This window comes from Arvicola amphibius, chromosome 5 (genome assembly GCF_903992535.2).
Source record: "Arvicola amphibius chromosome 5, mArvAmp1.2, whole genome shotgun sequence".
Classification (NCBI taxonomy): domain Eukaryota; kingdom Metazoa; phylum Chordata; class Mammalia; order Rodentia; family Cricetidae; genus Arvicola; species Arvicola amphibius.
This window is the reverse complement of record NC_052051.1, coordinates 46,228,201-46,239,089: the sequence shown is the minus strand read 5'-3', so window position 1 is coordinate 46,239,089 and position 10,889 is coordinate 46,228,201.

The following is a 10,889-nucleotide window of genomic DNA, read 5'->3' as shown; positions in this document are numbered from 1 at the left end:
CTCCATAAGGTAGGGCTGTAGGCAAGCCTGAAGGACATTTCCTAATTAATGATTGACACAGGGCTGGTTGTCCTGGGTTCTATAAGAATGCGGCGGGGGGAGGGGGGGGAACAGGGGACAGATGGACAGTAAGCAGCACTCCTCCATGGCCTCTGTATCAGCTCTTGCCCTAGGTTCCTGCCCTGACTTCCTTCTGTGACTTAGTGTGACCTAAGAGCTGTAAGATTAAAATAAACCCTTTTGGTCATGGTGTGCATCACAGCAGAAACCCTAGTTAAGACAGATTCTAAAAGGGATTGGAGCATAAAAAATGGCAGAAGGGTCTAAGAAGCTGAGGAAAGCACACACAGCAAGCTGGGTGACGCCCTTGAGCTATACCACTCGGTCTGGACCATGGCCACGTTACTCACCTCTCCCCTCTATACTATAAATGATTTGTGGCTAATTCTTCTGCTAGTGGAGACCGTCTGCTTATGGAGGAATTTAGCAAACGCTACTAAACAAGCTTAATATAGCCAATCAAAATATGTCACTCTGGGTTGCTATGCGGGGGTGAGGAAGCAGGCAAGGGGACAGGAGTGGTATTAAAATGCTTTGTTTAACCCAACTGAAGCTCGGTTTGGGGGTCGATGTTGCCTAGGCCTGTTGTATTCATGCAATAAAGCTCCTCCTAGCTTTCAGCCCTGTGCCTGCCCCTTCCTTTGCTCATTTCCTGAAGCACCATAGTTCCAGGAAAAGTCACACAAGAACGCGAAGGTTGAAAGACTACAGATTCCGTCATTTAAATGGAGGCCTGGGGAGTCAACCCGAACTCGGGAAAGGAACACAGGGAAAAGGAGGTGAAAACCAATCTAATCCAGAGAAGGCCATCAGCATAGCTGAACACTAGGTCCCAAATAATTTTCCAAGGACTCAACTTTGTTCTATGATGCATGGTCAAAATTCCCACCCATGAATCTCTACCGGTAGCTTTACAATAACCTCTGTGACCAAGATCAGCTGAGAGGTGTCTAGCCTTCATCTTTGCATGGGGTTGATTCCGCTCCCCCTTCTCCTGTATGGTAACTAGAACTGGAAATGGCAAATGAAAGGAAGACAGTACTAGGTCATTCCTTCCCATAACACGTGAGCAGAGAGGCCCAGGAGGCAGAGCCTGGCCTACCTTTGTGGAACCAAAACCCTGGCTCAGTCCTGATGGACTTCATGGTGTCCCCTCACCATTAGGGGTGACTCTGTACCGTGCCTTACTCTCCCCTGTGCCACAGACACATGTCCACCTGCCCACTTAAAAGTCACATCTTGCCCATCCCAAACTCACTCCTGATCACGCTTCAAGCATGATCCCCTCTTCAGGAAACACCAATAACCCTGTAGTTCTGTTGCAGAAATCAATACCTAGAAGCCATCCCTGTCTGTTCTCTTATCTCCCACTCCAATATTTCCTCTCCAGTATTCCCTTGGCCATCTGGTTCTATTGGTTTTATGATCCCAATGCAGCCTGACTACTTCCTGCTGTGTTCTGAGTTGCCAAGATGTCAGCTGGGATGACCCAATACAATAGTACCTCTGTTTGGGGTCCTCTGCCGCTTATGGGTATATTTGTGTGTACATGGAAGATATCTTAGGACATTAAAAGAATTTTATGTTGATTGCCTTTTACACTCACCAAGAAGAATTGGATCTGAATAGTTAAAGAGTACTGGGAATTAGGGCTCCTAAAATGCCCCTCGAGTGGTCTTGGCACTTAGCAGAACTGGCCCGCTACTTTGTCAGCACTAGCGCCATCCTGATTCTGTGCCTCACCTAGGGCCCTCCTGTTGAGAGGGTCTAACTTCCAGAGAAAGCCATCTTTTGTCAGCTAAAGCATTCTGAATGAGTGGGAGAGGTGTGTCTTCCAACAACCAACAAGGCTGGGTCGCCGTGGAGACTCCTCAAGGATGACACTCACCACTGCCTTATGCAACACAGACCCATGACTGCCTGTTGGAAGGCACGCTGCAGCACCCGGTAGGCAGCCGCAGCCTCGCTTCAGACCAGGAATGTTTGAACAAAAAAGAGCCATAGTCCTCCAATCGCTTTCAGACAAGAGCCAAAAGCTACATTCAAAGAACCCTGATGATTATGAATATGCTAATGTGGCTTCTACCAGGTCCCTACACACTTTCAAAGAAATGCTTCTGACCTTCCACATAGATTCAAAGCTTCCATTGAAGTCCAAGGGGGGTTTGGGCTTAAATGACATGAAAGTTTTTACATAAATGGATACAACTCGGGAGTTGTGAATTAAAAGCGAATTTCACATTGTCCCCAAAAGCTCTGACCTTGAATGAGACACATTGGTCCTAATTGGTTGGCAGTGGACCTTCTGGCCAGACAGCTGTTACCTTTGGGTAGAATGAGCCGTGAAGCATTAACTGGAGTCCTTTCTGCATGACAAGTGAGCTCTGGAAACGCGGGTTCAAATGCCAACTCTGCCACACATTAGCTGCCCAAGCTGATGAAGCTCCACTTGCTTATGTGTGAAAGGCTTAGTGATTCCTTGGTGGCAATCTGCATTCGAGAAGGGCATCCACCCAATCACAGCGCATCCAAACTATGGAGACCCCACTCCCACCCCCAGTCTTCCGTGTTCCACCTGTGCTCGCTTCCTCTAACACACACTGAGGAGGTACCCAGGATTCCGCTGTGAGCAAACCAGACGAATGGGAGCTGCCACGTCAGTGGGAGGAACTGGAGCTAAACCAGGAGCAATGAAGAATCTCTAAGAGGTGTAAGTTGTGGAGGAGAAGAGAGAGCAAAGCCTTAGCCTCACGACCCGCATTCTAATCCTTCTCCCGGCTTCCTGGCTGCAGCTCTTAGGAGAGCCTTTTGATGACACGGTTCTCAAATGTTCAAAGAGACCCACAATGGCCATTCTTCCATTCACTGAACAAATATTTATGAAGTTGTAACCCATGTCTGAATGCACTGCTCTGAATGCTACAAAGCTCACAATGAACAAAACAGGCAAAAAAAAAAAAATCCTTGCTCTTGGAAATTTAAATTCTAGACAAGAGAAATAGACATTAAACAGTACGGTCTTCCCTTGGTAACCACGGGGGACTGGTTCTAGGAGTCTTAATATAGAAATCCTTCGATGAGCAAGCCCCTTATGTAAAATGGCCTTGTGTGTGTATAACCTACATGTGCTTTAAGTCATCTCTAGATTAATTACACAGATTAATGAAAAGACCTAATAACAATAAGTAATTACTACACTGTTTAGGGAATAATGACAAGAAAAACTTAAGGCTTCTGGGAGGCCTGCCCCTTTCCAAATGGATATGGGGGAGGATTGGAGGAGGGAAGATAGGTAGGGGGAAGATGGGGGTAACAGGAGGAGAAGGGAGGGGGATCAGTATGTAAAATAAATGAAAAAATGTTATTTAAATAAACAAAACAAAACAAAAAATAAAAGAAAAAACATAAGGCTTCACTTTGCTCTATTTTTTGTTGTTATCTTGAGACAGGGTTTCTCCGTGTAACAACCTGGCTGTCCTGGAACTCACTTTGTACACCATACTGGTCTCAGACTCACAGCGCTCTGCCTGCTTCTGCCTCTGGAGTGCTGAAATTAAAGGTGTGCACCACCACCTCCCGCTGCTTTGTGGTTTGGGGACCGACTTCAGAAAGGATCAAAGACTCAAGACCACACACCTGAAGTACCTAATGCTTGCCTGGCTCTGCGCAAGTGCTCAACAGAGGATAGCTTTTTTTTTTTTTTTTTTTTTTTTTTTTTTTTTTTTTTTTTGATTTTTCGAGACAGGGTTTCTCTGTGGTTTTTGGAGCCTGTCCTGGAACTAGCTCTTGTAGACCAGGCTGGTCTCGAACTCACAGAGATCCGCCTTGCCTCTGCCTCCCGAGTGCTGGGATTAAAGGCGTGCGCCACCACCGCCTGGCCAGAGGATAGCTTTTATTTATGACATTTTCCATTGTTATTAGTGTTCTTGTAGGCTCTGTGAATTGCCCACTTTTCTTCTTTCCTCTTTTCTGAGTGACAATAAGCAAGGCTGATCCCCAGGTTCTGAGCTAGTAAGGCCTTCTGCCTCCAATCCCAGACAAAGGCAATAGGAGTGGCTAATGTGTGTGGCGGTACAGTCACAGAAAGGGCATGTCACGAGTGAGTGTCGTTGAAGAACGATCAGTGTCTTGCATTCCATCCCTCTCTATGATCTCACAAATTAGATGCCTTGGAAAAGCTGTACCTTCATCCTGAGTGAAAGATAACATCTGCTAAACAGATGAGTCTTTTTTAAGAGCTGGTACCTAATAAAATTACTTGATTCTGGTTTGGGCAGGCAGAGCTGAATGGAAGGGGGCAGGCCAAAACCTGGCATCCACTCTTCTAAATTGAAGCAACCTCCTCTCCCCCAGGATCCGTCCACCTACACGTTGAGTCAACCAACCTGGCCCCTAACAAGGCATGCTCTCTCAAGGTACCTCTTTTTCTTTACTCACCCCTCCCCGTGTCCTTCCACAGCCCTGCTCAGACAGCAGCAGCTCCTCCCTGAGGCCTTTTCCAGCCTCCTAGAAACATAGGATTACCTCCCATAAGATCTTGCTTTACAAAGTACTTTACACATTACTTGGCTGGAGCATCCAGTTTGTTCCAGTTTTATGAAGCCTACTGTTTCGTGAGATCCTTGTAACTGGAAATTGTTTAATGTTTTTATTAGCTCTTTAAGAATCTCATACAATGTGTTTGGATCACACTCATCCCTCTCTCCCAACTTCTCCCAGACCCTCCCCAACATCCCTACCTATCCAACTTTATGTTCACTGCCAACCCCCATCAAGTCCCGTTTGTGTTGACCTGAGAGTGGGGTTTGTCCCACAGAAGGCATTAAAGAAAACTGACTTCCCCTCTCCCAATCAAACTCAAGTAGTTCCCTCAGCTAGGGGTGTGACTTGGTGCCTACCTCCCCTCCTCCATGCTGGCGTTTGGTCTGGCTTGGGCCACATGCTTGCTATCTATCCTGTCTTAGGTAGGGTTTCTATTGCTGTGAAGAGACACCATGACCAGGACAACTCTTACAAAGGAAAACATTCAATTGTGATGATTCGCTTACACTTCAGAAGTTCAGTCCATTATCATCACGGTGGAGAGCATGGCAGAATGCAGGCAGACATGGTTCTGACTATATCTTGATCGGAAGGCAACAGGAAGTAGACTGTAATACTGAGAGTAGCTTGTGTAAATGGAGACTGTACGTTCGTTTCCTGGTCACTCAGACCTGAATAATCACACAAAACTATATTAATTGCAGCACTGTTTGTCCAGTGGCTCAGGCATATTCCTAGCTAGCTCTTATATCTTAAATTAAATCATATTAATCTGTGTATTGCCACGAGGCTGTGGTTTACTGGTAAAGTTCTGGCATCTTTCTCCTTAGGCAGCTACATGGTATCTGCCTGACTCTGCCTTCTTTCTTCCTGCATTCAGGTTAGTTTTCCCACCTACCTATATTCTGCCCTGCCATCGGTCAAAGCAGCTCCTTTCTTAACCAATGGTAATAAAACATACTCATAGCATACAGAGGGGAATCCTACATCAAGCTTGAGCATAGGAGACCTCAAGGCCCACCCCCACTGTGACACACCTCCTCCAACAAAGCCATACTCACTAAGAGTGCTACTCCTTTTGGGGGGTCATTTTCTTTCAAATCACCACACTGTCACAATTCTAAGTGTTTGATCAAGCTTATTAGAATGTTGTCTGATGAGATTTTGCCCAACCCCAGCAGCAGCAACCTCAGGTGCCAGGCATAGTGCTGCCACCAGAGGGTCTCATTCGTCTTTATATTTGCAGCTACTTCAGAAATGGGCATGTATCAAATTGAAGCAACTAAACTTTCAGAGCAACATTAGACCTTGTGTTTACTGCAGGAGGTCTCTGAGACCTCCACAGCCAGACGATTTGTGAGAGGCAAGAAAGCAGTTCATTTCAACACAACCTTGAGAGACTGACCCCAAGTGTTTATTTTAGGCATATTTCAGCACAGCACAATTTGGTGGAAACTTTCCTGCTTACAATTAACTTAATCCCACATGCATAACAAAGCATACGTAAGACTCTTTGAGAAGCAAAGTAAGCAAAACAAGGATTGGGCAGGACTACATTGAAACTCTTTGTAAAGTGAATGTGATGTCGTCCATAAAGATGTCTTCTGTAGTTTGAATGAGACAAATAAGTCTATGAGAAGGGTCTGGGGAAGTGTCCGATGTGGTCACCCACCACAGCTGGCTAGAAAGCACATCTTTTCCCAGCCTTCTGGGTGAATAACAGGTGTAGTATTGCTTCCCTCGAAGATATGACCCTGTATGCCAACATTCCAGGTTCCTCTATGGCTTATCTATGAGCACAAGGACTTCCGTGCTTCCCGCATCTCCCACTTTTTATTTTCAAGAAAAAAAGTTGTGGGCACAGTAGAGGCCAAGGTGCTATCCATTACCTGTATGGCTACTCTAGCTATTACAAGCAAGTGTAACAGAATTATAAGAACACCTAGCAGAGGAGCAAGGAAAGGAGAAAGTCATCTTAACCATGATGGCCATTCAGAGGTCCTTTGAGAGACTTTATCTCTTTTTGCAGATCATTAATTTGATCATCAATACTATGAGAAAAAAAATCTGAAATTCTGTCATATTAAAGCAACACATGCCAGGAAATTGCTGACAATCAAGATTGTGCTTGAGCAACAAATAATCTACAGTAGCAGCTCTTGTAATGAGTCTTTTTCTGTCCCTCCAGCCAGCTCCCAAATAATGACAGACATTTATTAATTATGAAAGCTTGACCTATAGCCTAGTCTCGTTCTTAACTCACTCTTATAATTTAAATTAACCCATTTATATTCATCTACATTCTATCATATGCCGTTACCTCTCTTCCATCACGCACCTCCTGTTTCCCCTCCGTGTTTTCTGGCTTCTCCCATACACCTAGATTTCTCCTGCTCTTCCTTTCACTCCTTGGAAATCCTTCCTCTACCTCCTGCCTAGCTATTGGCCCATTCAGCTTTTCATTACATCAGTCACAGCGACACACCTTCACAGTGTACAAGCCGTCCCCAACAAGCTCTGGTCTGCGAAACTATGCTTCTCAACTCACCCATTTCCTGATTGATTTCTGCTAACATGTTTGCTGTAGTGTTCGCAGTGTTACTAATCATGCAGGCCAGTTTTGAAACCGCTTTTGCATTCTAGTAATCATGTCTGGTACTGGTAATTTTTTTAAAAAAGCGTAAAAACAGTCCTCAACATGGCCAAACAGCATCGTACTGTCTTCTATAAGGGCATACTGGCATTTGGAGTCTATAGTGACAAGCTGAGAATTAACATGTCATATAGTTAGTAAATATAACAGCATCATTTTGGGGTCAATAGTATTGTGTCCTGTTGTCTTTCCAAGGTCTTGGCTTGATGAGTTGAAGTCTTAATGTGTCCCTAAGTCAGTGCTGTCCTGGTCAGGTGTACTCTAGCTGGAGCCATCTGGGACCTCATCTTTGGGAAGACATAAGCGTAACCTCACACTGATGTTAGAATAACTAAGTCATTTCCACGGATTAGTTTCTAGATATTTTCATTTAACAAATAATTTGGGTTGTGTCTCCTTTAAGGCTAAATGTTTTGGGCAGCCAAAGAAGCAGTATTCTTTAAAGTGCAAAACATTAAAGTAAACCTGACTAAATGTAGTGAAGTGTGTAGGGACTTAAGTGGGTGTACAAACCACCTTTTTAAAATTTTGCCATTTAAGTATTAGATGTTGTCATTCCACAATAGCTTGACCCTGTGTGTTGCAAGGGATTTCACTAACATGATTAATATTCCATATATTGCAAAATTCCTTACAGCACTTGCTAGTGTAAGCAGGACCATTATCAGTTTTTAGTTGCAATAAAAATCCTAGAAAAGAAACAGTGTATAATAAATGATTGACGACATCCAAGATGGTTTCATCCTGTGAACAGAAGTAACAATCATATTAGAAAAAGTATCAACTCTTACATGAGCATATTTTAAATTTCAAATTTCTGAGATATCTGTTTGCCAAATGGCACTGGATTTTAATCCTTGAGGATTAATTACACCAGCAGAGGGCAGTGAGGTGAAAGAAGAAAAAGATCAGGCGTGAATGATGTGTTGTGCTTGTTCACGGGGTAAAGAGAATTGCACTTGTAACGTTTTTCATTTTGATGAAGAAGTTCTTGAGATTTTTGAGTGGCCTTTAAGGAAAGTACTAGGGGCAAGGAGGCAGCCAGCGCATCATCTTGAGCATTAGCAGATGCTAACGGACCTGGCAAATTAGAATGAGCAGGAATATGAATTATGAAAAAGGTTGAGTTCATTATCATATAGATATCTGAAGGGAGAGAAATAATTATGAAATAACATCAGTAGTGGGCTTGGGTTTAAGCCTTGAAGCTTCTAATAGAGAAATGGTTTGAGCACAGTCCACAGAGTCAGTTGCAATATTCAATGCCTGAGAAACATCTAATAAAAGCTGATTGATTTCTGTGAGGGAAGGCAACTGATGTGGGTACAATTTATTTTGTGGAGGATATGGAATCTGTATATAAAACATAAACTCCTTGTTCTTTTGAAGAACCATTTGTAATAGCATTAAATGGGATCTCTATAGGATTCACTAGTTGTAATTGTTGGTAATAGTCATGGGGTATCTTCAAAAAATCTTAAAAGGTGGATCTTTGGGTTAATGATTATCTATAGATCCCGAGGAACATGATAATATTACCTGCCAATTATTATCAGTGTGAAACAAATAATCAACCTGCATTTTATTTAAAGGTATAGTGATTTCTGTAGGTTCTTTACCACTAAATTGTTTAAGACATTTCCTTCCCACCATTATCAAGTGTATAATTTCTTGTAAATAAGGAGTTGCAGGTAATTATGACATGCATAAATTTCTATAATACCATTACCTTGTTGGTCTATAATCCCAATAGATGATGAGGAGGAAGGATAGATAAGTCATAGATAAGGAAGAAAGGGATTAATTCTTAGAGACCACTTTTATCAGCAACATTTTAATATACCAATAACTCCCTCTGCTTTCGAGTTTTATGTTTCTTATCAAGTATAACTGGCAATCTCTGGAAAGTAACGTAAAGAACACAGCCAAATCTTTAGTAGCGATAGCGGTAAGGACGTACCAAACTGATATGGCCCAAACGTTTTTGTTAGTAACTAAGGGAAAATTGTTTGGGAAGTTGTAAGCAGAGGATGATGGAGAACTTGTTGTGTAATAACATCCTAAATAATCGTAAAATGATTGCTTTGCATTTTATCTGGAATTAGTCTTAAATTTTGTTCCCTTTGCATTTACCATCGAAGTGAAGCACTCGTTTAAGGATTGGTTGAACGAGCTGGAGAGCAAAGTGCCCTCCATTTAATGAATGGACAATGACGTGGGAAATCCCTTTTGATGAAACTTTCCACTGATATCAGGTCATTCGTGGGCTGTTGGTTGTCTAAAGTAGGAAGAGAGAATGCAAACCATTCCTTATTATGATGTAAAGGGATAGAGAAAAGGCCATCTTTTAAGGCAAGTGTAACACTGAATGTCCTTGAGGAATCACAGTAGGAGCCAGGGGCCCTTGCTGGAGGGACCCACTGTTTTCATAGTAGCATTTACGCCCCTGATATCATGTAACAGTAAAAATTTATTCTTCTCCTTTTATGAATTACAAAAATAGGGGAGTTCCAGGGACTGACTAAAGGTTCTATGAACTGGCTGTAATTGTTCCTGCATTAGAAGTTGGGCCTGTTTTAATTTTTCCCCATGAAGGGGCCATTGATCAGTCCACACTGGGTGATCAGAGACCCATTGTATTTTTAAAGGCTATATGGCTGGCCCTTGATCAATGACCCCAATTAGGGGGTATACTTCCTTGTATTATAATTATCGGATGATTTGTTGTAGCAATGGTAAGCACTGCTTGCATTTGTTACAATATATCACTTCCCCACAGAATATATGAGCGTCCTGGGACAATGTCAGGCTGCACAGTGCCAGAGGAAGAATCTTCCTCAGTCTGATTCAAGACAGTACTTTTTAACGAGTCCCATTGGCGGCCAACACCTTGTAAAAGTGGGCCTGTAGATATTGGCAATGTGGGGGCTCTGCTCTTGATAATAACTGAATGACCTGCACCAATATCTAAAATACTTTTAATGGAATTGTTTTCCATGTATAAGGTCAACATATGATGTCTATCCTCAGATAAATAAATGTCTTGTCCTTAAAGCAAAGGGATATAATCCCATTGCACTAGATTTGAAGGGCTGGATACTGCTTTAGAGTCTGGTTCATCTTTGATTGTCTGGGTGAATTTTACCCTTGATTCTTGGGCTGAGGATTGCCCCCTTGGGAGTTTAAAGGTTTACCATCCTTGTCAAATTTGAACTGACATTCCTTAGCCCAATGTTTTCCTCTTTGACATCATGGGCAAAGATAAGGGATTGGATTACTAGATTTTTTTTTTTTTTGCACTAATTTTTTCAGTGTCCTTTATTCCCTCATTCAAAGCAAGGTCCCCTTTGAGCAGTTTTGTGAATAGCTGCTGCAGTGACTGACGCAGCCTGAGACGGCCGCCAACACCCTGAGTGACTGTCACCCACTTAGAAAAGTCACCGTGTCTTACTGGTGCTGTAGCAGCTCTGCACCCTCTGGCGGCTTGAGCAAACTTGAGCTTCCTGTTCAGGATATCTGCTGCTTCCCCATGAGTTACTTCCTCTTCTACAGCCTCTTAACTTGAACAGGAAACTCAGACCAAGGCCCACTGACCTGTTTTAGTGGCCAGCAAGTCCGCAGTTTCTCCATGATC